Consider the following 24468-nt stretch of genomic DNA (forward strand, 5'->3'; position numbering starts at 1 on the left):
AGAAGCAGGGTTCCAATCCTATCCTTTATCCGTTGATTCAGCATCGACGTGGCCAATCCGGAGCCAAGCACTGAACGCGGGGCGTTCCCACTTTAAGATGCGTGCCTCGAACTTCAGAAATTCATAAATTCCGCATACGATCTCCGTTTTCGACGTTCTTTATATCCACGCGTAGGTGAGATTATGCTCTACAACTTTTGTTTAGACTCCGTCGGGTAACTCTGATTTTATTTTTACTATATTATTTTTAGTAGGTCGGGACAGGAAAACTCCTTTAGAAAATCATAACTTCTTCATCTGACGTCCGTTTTTGTCTGTCTTTCTTCCGTTGCACTACTATCGACGAGATCTTCGATTCTCGTGTAGATTGTTTCAGCTACAAATCACTCGATCTCAAATCCGAACTTCGGGCTACATACTTCTAAGCTGAAACTTAGAAAAATCATAACTTCCTCATACGAAGTCAGATTTGGACGTTCTTTTTATCCACGCTATCGGTTTAACATATTCTACGACTTTTATTTAGATTGTTAATGCCAAATATCGCTCTAACGTAAATTCACTATTTACGTCGCGCTGTGTCGTGCCGATCCTGTCGCGAAACTTCGACACGTCATAACTTCTTCGTTATAACTCGGATTTCAGCGTTCTTTATATGCACGGAAACCTTGTGACATATACTACAACTTGGTTTAGATTATATATTCTAAACACTCTTCTATCAGAAAGTCATTTTTCACACTTATCGTCTCTAAATTGACTAGCTCGGATCTACGGAAGTTACAAAACCCTAGCCTCCATCCTATATTTTTGAAATGTACAAGGCTTTTAGAAACCCTAGCCCCCTTACCTAATTTTTGAAATTTAAGGTTTGTTTTCTTATTTGTTATTTTAAGAGCCTTAAAATCTGAACACTTAAAACTACTAAACCCTAGCCTTTTTCGAAAATTAGAAGGCTTAGCATAAGCATTAAATTGAATTATTTTGTTGATTTTTTAATTGTAAATAATTATTTGATCCATATTGATTTATTTACATTAATTAATTGTTTAATTAAAAGATAAAGATTAAATCAAAATTAGTTTATTTTTGAATTAAATTAATTTTATATTAATTTCGAAAATGTAAACTTAAACCTAGTATTTTAGAAAAGTGTTAAAATAGACCTTATACTATATATATTTAAAAGATTAATATAATATATGTATAAGACAAATCAGTCAAATCGCTAGTACGCCTCACTCACGAAACCATACTATAAAGAGGGTATAAGGAAGAGACCTATTAAATAACCGTTGAATGGTGTCCACTCTCACCCATCGCTCTCATGTGTGGTGGAGGGTCGTTAGCCGAACGGATTTTATAGGACATAATATCATTAATAAGTATAATGATATGAGGTAAGTAAACTATTTTATAAAATCTCACTCCTAGTTAGTTAGGAAAATGTAAAAAGTATGCTAATCCATAAAATTGCACATTATACTTTATATGTCGTTAGTGGAGTGCGTGTGGTTAACTGCCACACTAATAGTGACTATAAAGAGTAATAATGGGCATCTTGAAAATTATCATTGTTATGGAGTGCATGTGCTTAACCGACACATTAATGAGAGATCATAAATGACATAGAGAGTGCCAAGAATATTTGTATGGTTATTCAAATCTTGTTTGTGATCCTCGGCATCCCATTCACAAATAGAATAGCATAATCTTATAGTAAACATGCCATTGATAGATTCAATCAATCTCAAAAAATCTAGGAATTTCATAGTTCAAAATCGGTGAATTGCTTTTACCAACCTTTATAAATTTGCAATAAGATTACGACATCTCTCTTCTTAGTTGTGATTTGTTATTTTGGATCATAGCCTTAAATATTAATTATGGGTTAAAATATTAAGGATTATTGTCATATAACTAAAACTTCTTTTTCTCTATAGATGTCTACTTTTGGTGGTACTTCTGCTTCTCAAACCTTTACCCATAACTTCTCCTATCTCTCGATCATGTCCAAGGTGACATTGGATGACATCAACTACAATGATTAGATGCATAATATAAAGATGCATCTTCGATACAATGGCAAAGAGTATGTCCTTGAGAAACAACTTATCGAGATCGATGAAGCCCATGCTACTCTTAAAGAAATAGCCTCCTACAAGAAACACTATGACGGCGTGACTAAGGTTGCTTGCATCATTATTTCAACCATGATTCCTGAGTTGCAAAGGTTCTATGAGGACTACTAGCCATACAATATGAACTTAGATCTTGTTGAAAAGTATCACAAGAGAGCTTGTCAAGAAAAGTATGAAGTCATCAAAGCTCTTATGACATGCAAGTTGAAGGAAGGAGAGTTATTCTACAACCATGTGCAAAGAATTCAAAGATACATGGAGCGCCTTGAAAAGCTCAATGTGAATTTCGATGAGGAGTTCACCATTGACATGGTCCTTAACACCTTACCACCTTGTTATGATTAGTTCATTTTAACTTATCATTTGAACAACAATGAAACCACATTGGCCCAACTCCACAACCTATTGCAGATAACAAAGTCAAGGATGAAGAAGACTCATACCCCTACTGCTACTAGTATTATTGTCCTACCCAATGGGTTAAACAAAGGGAACAAAGGAAAGGTGCTTTTAAGCAGAACTGAAAGGTCAAGGCCCATATTGGGTCATATAACAATGACCCAAAAGTGAGGCCCAGTTCTAATATCCCTCATGAAAGTGATCCTAAAGAGGCCAATTGCTTCTATTGCAATGATAAAGGCCATTGGAAAAAAAAACTCCACCAAGTACTTGCAGGACATCAAAGATGACAAAGTGAAGCCATCGTCAATAGGTATTTACATTATTCAAACTAATAACTCACAACCTACTCGTTCTTAGGTCCTTGATAAGGGATGTGGTTTTCACATTTGTTTTGATTTACAGGGACTAAGAGAGAAGTGAAGAGGTGGAGTGTGACAACCCGAAATTTCCATTCTAAACAAACCATTTGAAGCCAATAGAAGTAGAACAGTTAAAGTGAAAATTCAGATTTCGAGTATATGTTTGGCAGTTTTCAGGATTTACACTTAAGGAGATATTAGGAGAGTGGATGCACTAGGGTTTTGTGCAACGCTGTTATTCCAATACTATAGGATATTAGAGTTCATTCCGGGAATAAAAATATTTTCTGCCAAAAAAAAATCCCAGGACTATATATAGAAAGCTGAACCAAATAGTTCATTAGTTACATTTCCAATTAGAGAAAAGCCAAAATTCTCTCTCACGGATCTTCGGGTTTTTATCCCAAATTGTGAGTACTTCAATCTAGTTATGTTATATAGCTTAGATTGTGTTTAGAAACATCAATTTCATAACAAAACAACTAGGTTCGGGAGTTTACCGCCCAAGAACGTTCTTGGAGAGTAAACTCCAAGATGTGGCTTAAATGCTACCTAGTCCTTTCCCCGTGATTTGTAACTACCTTAGACTTGTATGCTAGTGTGTATATGACCAGAAAACATCAAAATCGGAACCAGACACCAAGATTTAGGAGTTTACCGCCCAAGAACACTTGGGTAGTAAACTCCATTTTAAGGGCCAAAAGTGTCCCAATGACCCTCAAAGCTTTAGAACTCGAACTAGAACCCACCATTGCATGTTTAGGACACCAAAAGCAATTAAAATCAATGATGAAAGTGAGTTCACGGCCAAGGAGGTTCTTGGGCCGTGAACTCCATGTTTAGGTGTCAAAATGCCTTGAAACACTTCCTAAGGCTTAGGCTTGAATTAGGACAAGTACCCTAGTGTGTTTGGAGCAAGCAACCACCATTAAAACACCAATAAAAAGGTGTTCACAGCCCAAGATGTTCCAGGGCCGTGAACTCCATTAAATGGTGCCATAAACCCCCCTAAAGCCTTGAACAATTGCCTTGATGCATTCCTTGTTAAATTAGAGGTTTGAAAGCACCATAAACCTTCCCCCAAAGGAGATTACGACCGTAATCTCCATGGGATATGGTCCCAGGGCCGTAAACCCTTATAAAGGGGGCAAATGTCACCCAAACACTTGATTTAGCCTTGAAACAATTCACCAAACTAGTTGTTTAATTGATAGGCTTCATTTAGAGACCTTGTGGAGAGTTTACGGACAGGAGTTTACTCCCTTGGGCCGTAAACTCCAAAGCATATGGTCATTAGACCATAAACTCCCATTAGGGGCCTTGCATTCCTTTGTTGCAACCCATTAGCTTCCTAGCACTTGACCAAAAGTGTTTTCCTCGCATTAAAATATTTATACTTGTATAATTAGTGTTTTAATCACTAATTATTTATATACATATGTCTTCATATGTAATTAGGATCATTGTGTGTGTCTAAAGTCTTCACTCGACACCAAGCACTTGTTCGATCCTTCCTTACGATAACAATTCGTTCAATTCTAGTCACTTACTGCAGGTGAGTTCATACCCCTTAAATAATGTTTTAAACTACTTTTAAATGTTTTATGGGGGGGGGGGGATACAAGTAGAATACTGCTAGTTATTATATCAATCACATGTGATTAATAAGTAGAATTATGCTAGTTATTATATCAATCACATGTGATTAATATGCAGCATTCAAATGATTTACTACACAGTAACCGCTTTACCAAACAGGTTCTTCAAATGATTTTCTTAAATGTGTTATATGTTTAAAAATCTTTATTAAACTGTTCATTACACACTGTATGACCCTTTTCAAACCATTTTACTCCGATCCATTTTTACTCCAAGCTATTACCAAATCGTTTTACTTCAAACTGTTTTCACTTAAAATTGTTTTATCGATTGACATCAAGTCGATATTCTCTTAAGATAATAATTATGTTTAAAGGTTTTACAAAACTTATTTATGCTTTTATATTATAAATTGCATGCCTCTATATGTATAGTTATATAAGAAATGTTTAAAAGACTTAGGAAGGCTATCCACCCTATTTCCTTTTCGCGCTTGAGATGTGGTCTGGTGGGGTATCGGGTACTCATCCGAAGGTCGTTTCAATATTAGTTATATAACATATGTACATATATAGTCATAAAGGCCCTTCCAGTTCATCCAATGCCCTTGGGTAGCAAGGGTATACATCCATGTTCATACTTACCAGTTAGATTACTAGTAAACTACCATTGGAGTGGTTTAGGAAGATACTAGAACTATTACTAGAACGCGATATCATACAATAAGTCAGTTCATTCATGAGTCAATACTTGCTAGATAGAGAGCACATACATTACAGCTAGAACATTTCAGTACATTACTATATTTGCTAGATAGAGAGCACATACATTACAGCTAGAACATTTCATTACTATGAGTACATATACAACTATACTAGAGGAAGAACATATACACCTATACTAGAGGAAGAACATATAGAACTATACTAGAAGGAGAACACATACAACTATACTAGAACAGTTCATTACATTACATATACATGAATACGTTAATTATTGTGATATGAATCGGAGCATGACTTAAATGACATGGCCCGAGTTGTAGCCAGAGTCTCTTGAAGGGAGAGCGTGAGTTTGCGTATAGATCTATACTGGATTGACTATCCTACACCTTGTTGCTAGCTACAGCCGGACCTGCAGGTCTGCAGGCGCCAAACGTCATTCCGTTTTACGACCATTCTTATGTCGTTGTTACTAGTCAATAGTATGGTACAATTAATCACATGATGCCTTAATATAAATCCGGTTTAAGGTAGTTAGTACAGCAGTAGTTCTTATAGCGCTACATTTTAGTACTACAATAATTTTCCCTGTACATATATTTAGTGATCTTTTCACTTAAACTTTAAATGTAAAAACTATATTTTGTTAATGATAGTTACACTTGGGAAAATTACACACTTTTACAAGAAACGAATATTTAGAACAGTTAAGTCTTGGTAGAAGACTACATTGAGAACAGTTAGGTCTTGGTAGAAGACACACTTCATATAATAGTAGGAATCATAGGGATTTCTAGGGTTTTTCAAACGTTTCCATTTGTTTTACAAACATTTTTACATTTACAGTTCATATACAATTACAATACTTAAAATTCATTTACTTACAAGTTCTTACATACAAATTAAGACACTAAAATACTTATGATCTCACCAGCTTCAAAGCTGATACTCGCTTTCAAAATTACTTGTATCCTCAGGTCATCATAGACAGGTACCGATGCAAGGAGAAAGGAAGATGGAGCTTGTGCAAGACTCATCTTTCATTTTGATTTATGCTTTAGTGTTTATCAAAATTTGACAGAACACACTTGTATAATAATTATATTATTAATGCAATGGATGATGTTGTTGCTTGTTTACTACTTTACATTGTTGTGATACTGTACATGACGTCCTCTGCCCCAGAACGTTTCCGCCGTTCTTGGTTTTGGGGTGTGACATGGAGCATGGAAGGATGAATCTGATCATGGGTAATAGGCGATCTTCTCATGTTACCAAGATTGGAACTTATAGCCTTATGCTTATTAGTGATGTTAGATTAGAATTCGTTAATTTTTGCTATTCGCCAGAAATGACGTGAAACATTATTTCTTTTCATGCCCTATTTAGACAAGGTTTTCGATATTCGTTTAATGACATGAATGGATCAGTTTTGGTTTATAAGAATGGTATATTTATGTTTGAAGCTTTGCCTTGTAATGGTGTGCATGAAATTGTGATTTGTGTTGATAGATTAAGTAATAATGTATTTCATATTGATTCGTCTAATGGTATAGACGAGGCACGCTTATGGCATTGTAGTGTTAGACACAATAATAAGAAACACATCGCCCAACTCCAAAAGGATGGAGTGTTGGAATCATTTGACTTAAGGTCAGATTAATGTGAATCTTGTCTTTTGGGGAAGATGACAAAATCAAACTTCACTGGATCTTGTGAAAGAGGTGAAGGTTTGTTGCATCGCATACACATAGATGTGAGTGGACCCTTCAAATCTACCACAAGGGATGCTAATCGATTTTATGTGACATTTACTAATGATTATAGCAGATATGGTTATATCTACTTAATAAAGCATAAATCAGAAATCTTTGAAAAGTTAAAAGAGTTTAAACATGAGGTCGAGAATAAATTAGGCAATAAGATAAAGAAACTCCAATCTGACAGAGGAAGAGAATATCTTAGTATCAAATTACACGACTATCTCAAGGAATGTGGAATTGTTTCACAACTGATTCCTCCTAGGATACCACAACTTAATGGTGTACCTGATAGACACAATTGGACCTTGTTAAGCATCGTTCATTCCATGATGAGTCAAGTTTATCTTCCTATTTCTTTCTGGGGGTATGACTTAGAGAAGCCGACCATATCCTCAATCTTGTCCCTACCAAGAAGGTTGCCAAAACATTTCATGAGATGTGGATAGGTGAAGCTTTCATTAGAAGAGAGACTTATCACAAACTAGAACCTAGGAGTGAGAGATGGATTTTCATTGGTTACCTACAAAAATCCATTGGATATTTTTTATAAAGATCTAGTGAGATGTGGTATTTGTAGCACGAAGAGGAGTCTTTTGCGAGAGAGAGCTCATATGCAAAGAGGACAGTAGGAGTACCATTGACCTTGAAGAGATTCAAGGGTCAACCGGTGAAGGAACCTTAGAAGATACTAGCCCTTAACCAAAGGATGAGATTCCTATTGTACCCATTGATAATTCGTTACCTCTTCGACGTTCTAGTAGAGTTACGATGCCCCTATCGTTTTATGGTTTCCATATAACCTTAAACGGTGATACATTTATCAGTGATAAAGAACTGGTAAATTTAGATGAGCTAGCTAACTGCAAGGAAACGATGGGAGGCCCTGAGGCTGCAATGTGGAAAGAGGCAATGGATAGCGAGATCAAGTCCTTGTATGATAACGAAGTTTGGAATTTGGTTGATCAAGAACCTGGTCAAAAGATAGTTGGTTGCAAATGGATCTTCAAGAAGAAGACCGAAATAGTTAAAAATGTACACACTTTCAAGGCTCAACTAGTTGAGAAGGGTTTTACTAAATCCCATGGATTGACTATGATGAGACCTTTTCACCAGTAGCTAAGATAAATTCTATCAGGATAATGCTCACCATAGCTTCTTTTCATGATTATGAAATACGAAAGATGGATGTCAAAATCGTTTTCCTTAACTGGAAGTTGGATGAAGATGTTTATATAAGTCAGCCAGATGGTTTTGTAGATGTATAGTATCCAAATAGAGTGTGTAAGCTTGAGAAATCCATTTATGGATTGAAACACGCATCTCATAGCTGGAATCTTTGCTTCCATGAGAAAGTCAAAGAATTTGGTATCTCTAGGAGTGAATATGAATCATGTATGTATGTCAAGGCTAGTGGGAGTATGGTAACCTTTCTAGTATTGTATATTGATGACATACTCCTTATAGGAAATCAAATTTCAACCTTGCAAGAAGTTAATTCTTGGCTTGGAAAGTGTTTTGCTATAAAGGATATAGGAGAGGCAGCCTATATTCTTGGGATAAGAATCTTAATGGATAAAAAGAAAAGATTAATTGGACTTAGTCAAAGTACATACTTGGATAAGGTACTAAAAAGTTTTAGTGTGGAGAATTCCAAGCAAGGAGAGATACCTATTAAGAGTAATGCCAAATTGGGTAAGACTAAAAGTCCTAATATAGATGAAGAGACATCGGAAATGTGTGGAGCTCCATATGCTTCGGCTGTAGGATCAATCATGTATGATATGACATGTACTCACCCTAATATGTCTTTTGCTTTGAGCATGGTTAGTCACTTTCAGGGAAATCCTGGCAAAGCTCATTAGACAATGGTAAAGAACATTCTCAAGTATCTATGAAGGGAAAAGGATATGATTCTAGTCCTTGGCAGTTGCTTTGACCAAAGAACCAGGAGATCATGGTAAATCAAGACATATTGACAGAAAGTACCATTATATTAGGCATAGAGTTGAAGAAGGTAATCTCATAGTGAAGAGAGTTTCATCAGAAGATAATTATGTAGATCCTCTCACAAACGCTCTGAGTAGGATTAAGCATAATCAACATGCTAGGAGCATTGGTTTGAAAGATGACATTAGTTTTAGTAGCTAGATGATTAGTCTTAAACTTGTAAACAAAAATAAATGTAACTGATTTTGGTGATTGAATAATAGAGATTAGTTATGAGTGTTGTTTTATTGCCTTTGTGAATTATTTATTCTTGTGTTTCATTTTACATGTTTTACTTCCTGAATAATTTGATTATTCGAAGCTCCACAGTCGCTCATACTTTATGAAGTAAGTAGTGAATACAGACTGTCATGAACTGAATTGTAGATTGTCTAAGAAGTTTAAACATAACAGTTATGCTGATACATCGTTCATAAGTACATAGGAAATGAAGATTTGAGTATTAGATAAACCCATGCTCATAGAATTACTTCATGGATTATATCACAAGTAATTATGAGATTATAATATCTTATATTCATAAAATGGAGATATATGACTTGTAATTTACAAGTCGGTTGTATATCGTGTTACATAAACACATCAGTAACTTGGTGTTATAAAAAGTAGCGTCATGTGTAATTTGGTGATTGGAACATACAAGCATATGAGTCCAAGTTTATTTGTTCCTTTTGCCCCAACGGGAATACCGATATCTTTGGGCCCCTTGGTGATTTGGTGTTGACTTATAGTGTTGGGCCCAACTAAGACTAAATTGATGTGTTCAATTAGAATTCTTATGCCATCATCACAAATCAGGAAATCAGGAAACAAAATTTTAGACAATGAGATTGATTCCAATCCATGTCACATGTCCATACGATATCTACAAGAACGGAGGAATATTTGATCACTTATCTCAAGGACAAAATATCTGATCGAATCAGAGTTCGGCGACTACTTTGGAAAACACCCTTGTTGTTTAATTTAGAAGTTAGACCAGTAATTTAGTTTTAGAATTATCCAAGTGCGAGACTATTGGATTAAGTGTCTAAGCCAATAACTAAATTAGTATAATCTTGAATTATTAGCAAAATTTATTTGAGTTGTCCTCAAACCTAGTAATGGACTAGAATGATATTTGGAGAGAGAGACTGGTTTATTAATTTGTTATATGATTAATAGATTAATTAAAAATCAAAATAAATAATTTATTAACATATTGTGAGAATAATATATTGAATATAAATAGTATTGTTTAATTAGGAATTCATTAAAAAATAATTGAAATTAATTTTGGGATTAATTAAAAGTAGAAGGACTAATGGTGATGATGTTCAAAAGATGAAAATTGAACAATTCTAGAACTTCCCATGAGGGTGAACGAATTCTAGAAGGGGTTCTAGGGTTTTCGTGGGCATTAAAGAGCCATGGATGCCTTCGTGAGGAAGTAAATGGATAAGGGCTTATATAAGGAAATTGACTTATCCTAGCATTCCTTAGTCAACTATATAAACCCTCTAAGGGTTATGATTTTCGAACATCCCTTTTCTAAGAGAGAAAACCTAAAATTATACTTCTCCTCCTCTCACCTCTTTAGCCTCCAACTTGCTAGGGTTTGGATGTGAGCCATTAGAGGCACACGGATTTGGTGCTTGCTTTCCAAAGACCAACAAGGAAGGATTACTAGTTTATTTGAAATAATAAATTAAGGTATGTATTTTCTAATAATCCTTTAGTATTTTTTAAAATAGCAATGTACTTCTACGGTTCTTGATATTCAATAGTTGTTTGCAAATCATAGTGAGAACATAAATCCTTTAGGGTGCATGTGAACTTAGGGTTTATGTTTTTCCTCCAAAAATAGTTTTTTGTAACATATAAAATCCATCATCAAGTTGCAGACGAAGTTAGGTATCGAGAAAATATACACCAAAAAAAGGTCGGGACAAGGAAAGAAACCTGACGATGAGCATAATACACATAACAACCCGAGTCGATTCGAAATCCAAACGAATAACCAACAGTAGAGGAAAGAGGTGGAAAGACTACAACCCCATAAATACCACGCGAGAACCAAGGGTCATCAGACGAATGAGTAAAAGATAATGAATGCCATAAGCAAGTGTTGCAATTACTCACGACTAGGGCATCTTGGAACATCACTGAAGGCAGAAGGTGAGTAATTGATAAAAGAGATAAATGGACATTAAGCATCGTGTCACCCATGGCATCAGAAACTAAGTAGGGATCACCAAGTCAAGAAGAAGAAGTAACGTAAATTCGAGATGAAACAAGGAAATGCACAAGAACCATGGATAAAAAAGTATATGAGAGGGAGCGTGGGGCGGAAGAAGGGAAAGCACGACCTTGGAAAGGCATGGTCAATAGAAAGAAAGAGAGCCATAAAAAACACAAAGTGAAAATTGGTTAAACGACTTATATAATTTAATCAAGAAAACGGAAGTGCGATCCTTACTATGAGCCAAAGGAAGAAAGCAATCACTGACAGGGATACCGACATGGGGAGTCAAGAAAGCTAGAAAAACACAAAGAGAAGTAGCAACGCCCATAATGGGCCAAGGAAGAAAGTAGGAAGGCATGCAACAGACATGCACATTTGCAGTTAAGTGGCATAAACCTACTAAAAGCATGTTGTAGGAAAAACGACCGAGGTCTCTGTAGTTGTTTCATAATAGATAAAAACGAAGGTCGAAGTTCAACACTCCGACCTAAGCTGCCTGCTTAGACCAAGAATATCTTTATTCTTTATAAACTTTGAATCTCGGTCAGTCGAATACAACTTTCTAAAGGTTGAAGTTCAACACTCCGACCTAGGCTACCTGCTTAGCCCAATAATATCTTTATTCTTTATAAATTTGTAGCCCAGTCAGCCGACTACAACTTTCTAAAGGTCGAAGTTCAACACTCCGACCTATGCTATCTGTTTAGCCCAAAAATATTTTATTCTTTATAAACTTTGTAGCTCGGTCAACCGACTACAACTTTCTAAAGGTCGAAGTTAAACACTCCGACCTAGGCTACCTGCTTAGCACAAAAATATCTTTATTCTTTATAAACTTTTTAGCTCGATCAACCTACTACAACTTTCTAAAGGCTGAAATTTAACACCCCGGCCTAGGCTACTTGCTTAGCCTAAGAATGTCTTTATTCTTTATACACTTTGTAGCTCGGTCATCCGAATACAACTGTCTAAAGATCGAATCTAAACACTCCAACCTAGGCTACTTGCTTAGCCCAAAAATATCTTTATTCTTGATAAAATTTGTAGCTCGGTCAACTAACTACAATTGTCTAAAGATCGAAGCTAAACACTCCGACCTAGGCTACCTACTTAGCCCAAAAATATCTTTATTATGAACAAATTATTGAAATCGTCCCTGTGGTTTGGTAAAAATACTAGTTTGGTCCCTAAGTTTTTTTGCACTCGGACCGTCCCTAGGCTTTGATTTTATTACGTCTTTCATCCCTCGTAGACCTTAAAAGACTATATTGCCCTTTGTAATTAACTTTTTTATTTTTTTATTATCTAATAATTATAAAAATAACTTAAATAAAAAAAATATATTATGCCCAATCCCTACCCACCTACCCATCATCATACCCTCACCCTTACACCTAACTCACTCTCTTCTTCTCCATCTCTCAACTCCAGCAGATAAGTCCGACAACACCTCCGACTCCGGCGACAATGGAACCACCGGTAACCACCACCGACAGGTGACAGATCTAGATTTTTCTCCTCTGTCACCAAAATCCTCTTCCATCGTAACCCCTGAACCTTTGGAACTTAGCCCCCCCGCTACCGAACCACCAGATCGCCGCTGAAATCCACTGAAAGACCATGGATCTCCGACGAAAGCCACTCCGCCTCTTATCTCCTCTCCGTTCTATCACTAGAAACTGTTATGGTCACCATATACCTCGTCTTCCTCCCCTCTTGGACATATCAGCTTGTTCATCTCCTACCTTAACCATATATTCTTGGTGATGGCCAATGGAAACATCGGTGGTCGCTTTTGAGTGGTGGTAGTGACAACAGATCTAGATTCGACGGTGGTAGATTCAAGGCGTTGTGGCAGTGTTTTCTTGAGGGCGACGGCGGCAGCGTATCTGAATCTTGTAGTGGTGGCTTCAAGGTTTTGGTCTCGCCGGAGATGGTGGTGTTGTGTGGTGTTCTATCATCAGACTTGATAATGGAAAAGAAGAAAAAACAGGAGTGGGATCTATTGTCTGTCGGTGTTCTAGTCTCCTTGGAGTTTTGGTCTTGCCGGAGGGAAGAGATTTTCCGACGGAGATGGTGGTGGCGTATGGTGGTTCACCGGAGAGGTAAGAATCTGGAATTGATTTCCATGGTGGTGTTAGGGTTAGAAGTGTTGGTGATGGGGATGTTAAGTGTAAGGATAGAATTAGGTGGGACCCGTTTAATTAATTAATAATATAAATAACTCTAATACAATAAATAAATGAAAAAGAAAATAGAAAAGGGTATTATAGTCTTTTTATGTGTAACAGGGATGAAAGACGTAATAAAACCAAAACCTAGGGACGGTCCGAATGCAAAAAAAACTTAGGGACCAAACTAGTAATTTTTACCAAACCATAGGGACGATTTCAGTAATTTGTTCCTTTATTATTTATAAACTTTGTAGCTCGTTTAGCCGAGGGGGAAGTTTTTGGTATATGGAAGTGACCCTCGGCATGTATAAGTTTGTTTTATTAAGTGCGAAGATATTTTAGTAATAGTGATGCGAATTTCCTTTGATATTGGTTATGCGATGATTTGTTTGAGAGTCATATGAAGAGTCCAACTGCTTGAACAATGCGGAGAATGGAGATGATAAGCTCTTGTGTAGAGTTTATGTTGCTTTGTCTTTTGGTGTTGTGAAGAACAAGTACAACACTCAACTTTTTCAGACAATGAGTGTTAGGTCTACCTTTCTTAGAACAGGCGTGACAAGCATGACTGCCTGTTCTCCATACCTTTTGTATTAACCAATCAATATGTAGTACCTTATTTTCCTATAAATATATGGTTATGTTAGACGTTCAAAAGTGTGTCTTAATATCCCTTTCTTGTTATTTCTATCTTTATTGAAATACAAATCTATTTATCTCCATTCATACTTTGTTGTTCTTCACTTACTAATTTGTGTTCGGGTGCAAACCATGTTACGGTTCAACAAGTATATCTAACTTGCGTATGGTTAAGTATGTATGTCGCTGTTATGTTTCCCTTATAATCTATCTTTATATTCCGCAAACTTAATTATTGTTAAGCTAACCAAAGATCCATGAGATTAACTTAAATTCCACATCATAATCTCTTTGCATGAGTTCTTCTCTCAATAACCACCACTGTCGCCGCCACCACTACTATTGCCACCACCTCCGCCTCCCTTACCACCACCTCCACCACCATGTCAGCCATTGTGGCCACCACCACCTCTGCTAGCACAACCACCACCACCACTACCACCGCCACCACTACCTTTGCCACAACCACCACCTCCGCCACTAACCAACATATTCATATTTGAATAAATACTTGTAAACAGAGACATGTATTCATATATGAATATATATATATATATATATATATATATATATATATATATATATATATATATATATATATATATATATAACTAGGTTCAAGTGTTCTAACTAATTATTATGCGAATATCGTATGCTATGAGAATTACTAAAAGAATAAGTTGTTTAGCAAAACGAATACATTCAGCCTTACAAAAATATCGTCATTTTCATGCATTCTCGCTAATTATTATTTATTTATTTTCTCACACATCGTTTTTCACTCATTTTCATTCTGACAGAATACGACCCAATAAACATTCTGACAGAAATGAGAATAATAATAATAAGTGTATAATAACCTTATAGACGATTTAATTGGTGACAATGTATGTTAATGACAATAGTTATGTAAGATCGAATGTATTCGCATCGCTAAACAACTTATTCTCTTAGTAATTCTCATAGCATATGATATCCGCACAATACTTAGTTAGAATAGAATAACCTAAGTGCATATATATATATATATATATATATATATATAGTTATTCATACATAAATAGACTTCTTTAAATATTTTCATATATGAATATACATATTTAATTATGAATAAGTATATATTTATTCATATATGAATGTGTATATACTTAGTCATATATGAATACATATACGTTCCGTCCTCCTGGTATGCTGGAATGCTTAAACGAAAGAGCGAAATGTGTGACCCAAATTCATTTTTGCTTTCTCAACAAATTTTTATCAATTGAACTCTCTCTCTCTCTCTCTTTATATATATATATATATATATATATATATATATATATATATATATATATATATATATATATATATATATATATATATATATATATATATATATATATATATATATATATAGAGAGAGAGAGAGAGAGAGAGAACCATAATTAACCAAGGAATCAATTTTTTTTTCAACTTTTAGAACTTATTTTTTATCAAAAAAAAACTAAAAATTACAGAAATTCATAATTTTTTATCTTTTTTCCATTATAGTTCTTTATTGAACTTTTCCATATATATATATATATATATATATATATATATATATATATATATATATATATATATATATATATATATATATATATATATATTAGTCTTTTGTTAAACGATACTTGTAATGATTTTTTTATTTGAACTAAAACCTTTAAAGTGACATTGTTGAACAAAATCTTTTTTTTTTGAAGATTTTTTTCTTAAAAGATAAAAATTCTCTAAAATTTAATGCCAAACGTGTCTAAATGGAGGATAAAAACATTAGTAAAACTGTCGTTTCCCAATAATATAATCTACTTATCTACATACAAAATAATATTAACTTTATTATAATATTTCAATAAAAAACAATAAATTAACATTATAATTAACTAAAAAAGTCTTAAATTAAAATAATATCTTAATAAAAGATATAATAATATTGTAAAATAAATAAAATTTATTATTAAATGAATTAGTGTATATTATATTTAACTCATACCGAAATTCGAGAATGATGATTTTTCGATTTAGGTAACATGCTTGGACCCCAAGGTTAGTGGGAGCATCTACCAAATCAATCCTTTTCAATTATGGTTATTATTACGTGTCATTTAAAATAACAACGTTCACAATGTCAAAATCTAGTGGTATAAGTATAACACATAAACATCCCATATGTCCCTTCATTAATAATTATTAATTTATTATTCGTGCTAATTCAAATTACTTTGTAACTAACTATTTTAAGCTAAACAGTTTAGTGTAAAATCTTATGTATTGAAGAAGATAATGATATAAAAAGATATGGATTACGACGTATATACTGTGTACAGCTAATATGTGTACACTATGTCAAAATATAAATTAAGTCAAAATTTGATTATTTCCTTTATATGACGACGGTAAATGCATGCAAAGTGTACGATCTCAATTTGGTAACCAGAAAAAAAAAATAAAAAAAAAATAACCTCATGTTTTGTTCTAATCCAAAATATCATGTTAAAATTAAAAATTGCAACGATTAACATTTTAAAAAATGAGCTTAAAATTGAAATTTACATTTGTCTAATAATAATAGGCAAACTTCGATTTACGGCAAACAAGAGCTTATGTTTGGCTAATAATAGGCTAATGTTTCTTGTTCTTGATTTTCTGATTCCAATGGACCCTGTCTCTCGTTTGTAATTGCACTTTTACTCAGGTTTTCATTGTTGACTATAACTAGACAACTATTACACTTCTCCTGATTTCTAAATCTGATGGTCTCTCACTTTCATATTCCATTTGTTGTCATTAATTAACGAACATAACACATTAAAACATGTATTCTAATGATTAAATTTTTGACTTCACATTAACGCATTACAAAATTTGATTTATGTTTTGATTTATTCGACTAATTTCTCTAATTTCTAGTTTCATTATGTAGTTATATTCATATTTTATAGAATTTACTTAGTTGATTAGAATAATGTTTATGATTTCATATTGTTGTTAGTGTTATATCATATATAATTGTAAGAAAATGTCTTATTAGTATTTATCGAATAGTGAAAAAATAAATAAATAAAATTATAAATCTCAAAGTGCGCCTCTTAATAGGTTTATAAAATAAAAAATACAAACAAACTCATGTTTTTTCATAAAATCAAAACATTGGCAATGAGAACTGATAGTTTCATTTTATTTATTTTTTTTTATACTTATTTTAAAATATTTCATTTGTATTTTAGTTAATTTTCATGTATATTTTTTTTTTTGTTTTTTATGACCATTTCAGGTACTTTATAGTTTCCTGAGCATAATTGTAAATTTTTTGGAGACTAGCGGAACGAGATCTTTGGGAGGCGATTGAGCTTGGAGGACAACGAGGATTTTGGGCTTGATGGCTATGGAGGTGATGCGTGTAGTGGGCTTGTCAATTACTTGAAGGCTTGGAAGAATTGAACTTTAAATTTGCAAGGTGTCGGAGAATTTTTTTAGTGTGTAGAGATTGATGATCGGATGTTTTCGGAAGCTATGAGTGATTTGGAGAAGGCAAATTGGGCTCAAATTAAAGACATCTTGAAGAAAAATGGGCTAGAAACTGATCTGGCTCAAACTAGGCCAATGGTTAAGATGTGGAGGCCCAAGACTTGAAGAAAGCCAAAAAATTGTCACTCTCACGCGGCCCGCATAAGGATTCCACGCGCCCCGCGTGGATTCCTGCTAGGGTAATTTCAGAATTTTACTTGGAGCTCTATATTGGGAAGGTTGGTGTACCACTTTAGCATACTCTTGGATATCCACAAACTCACCAATTCTCTGGAGATTTTGAAGCACTTTGAAGGCCAAGAACCCTCAAGAACTTCATCATTTTTGCTCTTAATCTTGTTCAATGTTTGGTACAATCTTTTCTAACTTTGTTTTCTTGTGTTTAGCCATGTTAGGCTAAACCAAAATTGGTTGACTTTGGTGAAATCTTTTGACTAATTGTAGAAAGTTGAAAATTCCATAAACTTGTTCTTGAATCTTTGTGGAATGTTTTGTGTTTTAACATATTATCACTACTTATATGTTTTTATTCATGAGTTTAAATGTGTTTGTGGCGATTAGTTGGCTAATTTCTTGATTAAGTAAAAGATCCTCAAATTAGCAAGCAACATATGATTTTTGTGTTAGTTTTGCTTCACACAATCATAAAAACATTTCCTCCAACATGGTAGTGAAAAGCATTTAACTCCTTTTGGATTTGGTGATTTTTTAGTTCTTAATGCTAGTTGACTTTCACTAATTAGATGCTTAATGAAAATTGTGACTTTGACTAAGGAAATTGTTATGAGCTTCGCTAACCATTTCAAAAACTAAGAAAAGTCTAGGTAATCTCAAGCTTCTTGGATTACTATAGCCAAATTAAGGATTTAAAACAAGTATTGCACCATTGGATTCTAATGATATGTTCATCAAAAAGTCATAGTTAGGAAACCTCAAGTCAACCATCTTTCCATTATTGATTTTACATCAAACTCTTGTTTTTGTTGAAATTATCTATTTAAATCTTAGTTTAATCCTAATTTATTTCAAGTGTTTCAAAAGATCAAAACCCCCATTTTAACTTTTATTGTCATTTTACAAGAACTATTACAAAGAGATTTTTCATAGAGTTATAAAATTGAATCAATCTCTGTGGAAATGATCCCTTTAACACTATACACTCTTTTAATTGTAAAAGATATAAGGTTATTAATTTTGTTGGCCTCGACAACCACCAACAACTCTTGAGAATGATATATTGTAGAGTTTTAATTATGAAAATTTAATGATTAACTTTTCATCCAAAAATGTACGGAAAGCCTTGAGATTCATGTAATATGTAAGATTATATATATATATATATATATATATATATATATATATATATATATATATATATATGGAAAAGTTCAATAGAGAACCATAATTATGGGTTCTTCAAGAAACCAAATCTTTTTTTTTCAATTTCTAGAGTTTATTCTTTATCGAAAAAAAATCTAAAAATATCTAAATTCATATATTAACATTGTGAATGTGAAAAATATTTTTCGGATTCACCGTGTGAATCCAGATTCACGTTGTGAATTTTCGAAGATTCACATTGTGAATTTGACGTAAAAAAAATTGAATTTTATATCATTGGAAAAAGGATAAAAAATTATGAATTTCTATATTTTTAGTTTTTTTTTATAAAAAATAAGTTCTAAAAGTTGAAAAAAAGATTGGTTCTTTGGTTAATTATGGTTCTCTATTGAACCTCACTCACTCTCTCTCTCACACTCTCTCTCTCTCTCTTGTCACTCTAACGCTCCAGCATACCGGCAACAACGGACTATGCCTAATCATAAATGATTATATGGCAGAAAGGTATAATCATATATGATTATGCATGTTTATACATATATGTTTAATCATAAATGATTATACATATATGTCTGTTCACAGACTAAGTAATCATATACGATTACGACAGTTGGTGGCAGAAAAGGTGGTGGTGACAAAGATAGCGGTGGTATAAGTAACGGAGGTGACAGTGGTGGATTCGGCTGGTGTCAGAGGTGGTGGTAGGGGTGGTGGCGGTGGTGGTTATGGTGGTGGGGATGGTGGCGGAGGATAAAGGAATGGGCGGCGCTGTGTAATCGTTTATGATTATTCCAGACCTACCGCACCGGTACGCCGGAAGGTTATTGTGGCAGATATGAAATACGTGACTGAGGTTGAATCTCGAGATCTCTATTTTATTTTTAATCTCAACGGAACCTACCTACCTACCTATATATATATATATATATATATATATATATATATATATATATATATATATATATATATATATATATATATATAGGTGGGTTCAATTGAGAAAATAAAAAAGGTTGAGAATGAGGGAATCATTCTCAGCCACTCATTTAATCTAAGCATAAAAAGACACGGTGGCAAACTTGTAAATATGTTAATAACCTTCAATCTCAAATACGTAACTATAGAGAATTCGATAACAGTTCGTTAATCATCAAAAATTTTCCTCTAACCTTCAATAATCATCCAGATTTCTTCAACTAAACTGGAATTTCTTCGCTGTTCATGAAATTGGAATCGGAGTTCTGGACTCGCAGTCACAATCGACATTGAAGGAGTCAGAATCGGTACCCACAGGTTCCCAATCGAATTTTCGGAAATCAAAATCAAAATGAGTAATCGATCAGACATAAGATGTCGCATCTGAAGTCGAAATCAGAAGTATATGATGATTTGGAATTGATAACTTGACGTTTTTAACATTTTTAAAATAGTTAACTTGTATGCACTCCAACTGTTTGATGAAATGCATAAACTAAATTACCACGTTATATTCACATATGAATATGTTTTCTCACCTGAATCAGTATATGATTATTAACAAATACGCAAGTATGTATGTTATTCATATGTGAATAACATATAAAAATTATATATATTTGTCAAAATACCTTCAAATATTCATAAGTGAATATATTCACAAGTGAATATACCTTGTAATACTCATATGTGAATATATTATGTAATATTCATAAGTGAATATATCATCTAATATTCACAAGTGAATATACTATGTAATATTCACATGTGATATACCATCTAATATTATGTAATATTTACATATGAAATATCATTTAATATTCATAAGTGAATATACCATCTAATATTCACAAATGAATATACTATGTTAATATTCACAAGTGAATGCATCGTCCAATATTAAAATATGAATATAGTATGTTTATTATATGTTATATTCATATATTAATGATACTTAAATTGTAAAAAAAAATCATACTTTTTATTCATAAGTGAATAACGAATGTATTGTAATAAAACCTGATGCATTTTTATTCATTTATGAATAACGATAGCTGAAAATATAAAAAAAAAAATAACATTTTTATTTTATTTTAAAACTATATCAATATGGATGTTATTTGTAGAGAATAAAAAATCATGAATTTTGGTATATTTAAAATCATTTTTTGATAAAAAAAAATAGCTTCTAAACATTAAAAAAAACGAAAAAAACCTATGTTTTTGTATATATTAAGGTAATGATTGGCATAGTTTAAGGAAATATATTTTGTTGGAAAACACATGTGCATTCCTTTCCCATTTCCGCCGGTACGTTGGAGACTTTTGCGGCAAAAATAAGTGATTAGTTGAGAATGATTCCCCTATTCACAACCTTTTTTTTTCTTAATTGAACCCTCCTCTATATATATATATATATATATATATATATATATATATATATATATATATATATATATATATATATATATATATATATATATATATATATATATATATATAGGGCTAGGTTATTTTGTTTTTTACATTTATTGTGTGCTAGAATGCACCAATAGAAATTTAGTAAATTAAATAATTATTTAATTAAATAAATATAGATATTAAATGATTTCCATAATTATATGTATATTAAATGATATCCGTAATTATAATTCTCTTTTTATGGAAACTAATTATATCTGTCATTAATGTCAACAATAACATTCTTTCAGAATGAATTTGCATCTAAGTTTTTATATATGAGTTCGTATTTTGTTTCAGGACTCGCTCACTTAAAATACAATAAAGATGCATAGAATATGAAGAACGATAGTGTATTCTACTAGAATACACTCTCATTCTGCTGGATTACACTCTCATTCTTCTAGATATGAATTAATTCTGAAAGAATATTATTATTGACATTAATGACGAATTTAATTGGTTTCTATAAAAACGAGTTATAAGTATGGATAGCATTTAATATACATATAATTAGTACTAAATTCCTATTGGTGCATTCTAGCACACAATACATATGGAAAACATTTGAAACTACCTCTCTCTCTCTCTCTCTCTATATATATATATATATATATATATATATATATATATATATATATATATATATATATATATATATGTAGGGTTAGGTTCATGTGAGACGGCCTAATTTTGTGAGACCGTGAGACGCATTTTTTTATTTTTTTATTTTTTTTAGTTAATTCAAGTTCCGAAAAAATATTTAAAAAAAGAATTTTTGGATTTTTCCATTTAATTTGCATTTTAAAATTATTTTTTAGAATATGTACAGTCTAATATTCTATTAGAATATTTCACGTATTTTTCAAAAAAAAATGAATTTTTTTTTTATTTTTTTATTTTTTTAGTTAATTCAAGTTCCGAAAATAATATTTAAAAAAAAAATTTAGATTTTTCTATTTATTTTGCATTTTAAAATTATTTTTTAGAATATGTCAGTGTAATATTCTATTAGAATATTTCACGTATTTTTCAAAAGCAACGGAATTTTTTTTTATTTTGTATTATTTTTTATTTTTTTTAGTTAATTGAAGTTCCGAAAATAATATTTAAAAAAAGAATTTTTGGATTTTTTCATTTATTTTGCATTTTAAAATTATTTTTAGATTTGGTCTCACGGTCTCAAATGAACCTGAACCTATATATATATATATATATATATATATATATATATATATATATATATATATATATATATATATATATATATATATATATATATATATATATATATATATATATATCTTAATTACCTTATAAAGCATTTTTGGTCAAATGCTGAATTTTAAGTCGTATAAACATATATTGCATTTGTACAATCAATTTATGCATTACAAAAAGAATAGAGTACATATGGCCAACAGTTGAAAAGGTCAAATCTTTTATCCCCTATTCTTAGGCTATTTTGACCCGGTTCATTCCTTATCTCCGTATTTCTCCAAATCTCGCAATTTCTGTTCACAAATCTTGGATATATATCGCCGACGTTTCCATTTCTAGGGGTTAATTCATCTTTCAGCATTCAACCACCATTGTCACATCTGTCCCTTGACGCGGGTAAACGGCTAATATATATATACATATATATATATATATATATATATATATATATATATATATATATATATATATATATATATATATATATATATATATATATATATATATATATATATATATATATGATTGTAATCCTTTATTGAATGAGAATTTAAAGGAATTGGGATCCAAATCCGAACAAATCCCAATGAGTGTAAATCTATAATTTGTTTGATTAACGGAATGAAATAATTTGTTGATTTTTGTTTTTTTTTTTAAGTTTATTGAATAAATTGTAATGAAAAATATATAATTTTACTACATACCGTTTATAGATTTTTTTATTCTTTGTTTTCTTTCCATTTATAAAACTGACTAAAAATTAATATAAACAAAAATTTATATTGTCAACTCTAAAAAAGTAAACGTTTAAATATGTTGGCTTAGACTATGTTTTATGTGGCATAAGCAATATTGCCATGGTCAATTATAAATGATCACAAACTCTTCTTGGTTGTAGAGAAGAAGATGATGAATATGGCTATGACAATAAAATTGCAGCAATTGGAGACCATAACTTCCAATAATTTTTTTTTAAATCTAAAACACCAATGTGAAAACAATTCTTTAATGTGTTGCTTTTTTTGCAATAAATAAAAAATTCATATTTTTAAATTAAATAACTATATCCACTTATGAATTAAAATAATAATAATAATAATAAAATAATAAAATAAAAGAACACTTGTAAAGTAGAACAAAAACTGAACAAAACAAAATCAAAAAGTAAATCTTGGTTGTAGAGAAGAAGGTGACCAACAAAATATAACCCACGTACCATTTTAATTCAATCGACTGTGGCAACATTTCAATCAACTTTTAGTAGCATTCATGGACCAAATTGCAACACTTTTTTTTGCAACTTCCAACTTCTAGCAATATGATTATCCGCCTTAATAAAATTGAACATTATAATATTATTCGACTCATGATATATTTCATCATTGAAATCTATTTTTTGGACATCAAACTGCTACAACCTTCTTTTATATTTTGAAACAATCTATATAACAAAAACGAAAAGATAAAAGAATGAAATGCGAATAACCTAACATGAAAATAATGTTATAACTAATATTAATGTTGTACTCATTCCCATCATATACTTGTCATAGAAAAAAAAACACTATAGCTTAAGATAAGTCATTTAGATTTTATAATATTAATTTGAATATTCAATTTTTTAATTATGTTATCTTCATATAAAACTTTTTAATTACTTCATACTTAATATATTATTAATTAATATTAATTAATAAATAGTTGAACTTAACATAAAACTCTCATAACTTTTTAATTTCTAAATAATACTATAATTAATAATTTATACTCTAGTGTTTTAAGAAAAACAATTTTATATTGTTGTAAAATTAAAAAGTATTATAATAAATGTCATGTTAATCTCATATTATTAGAAATCGAGATATATAGCTTTTTTACAAAATTAAAA

The sequence above is a fragment of the Lactuca sativa genome, chromosome 3 (assembly GCF_002870075.4).
Source record: "Lactuca sativa cultivar Salinas chromosome 3, Lsat_Salinas_v11, whole genome shotgun sequence".
Taxonomy (NCBI): Eukaryota; Viridiplantae; Streptophyta; class Magnoliopsida; order Asterales; family Asteraceae; genus Lactuca; species Lactuca sativa.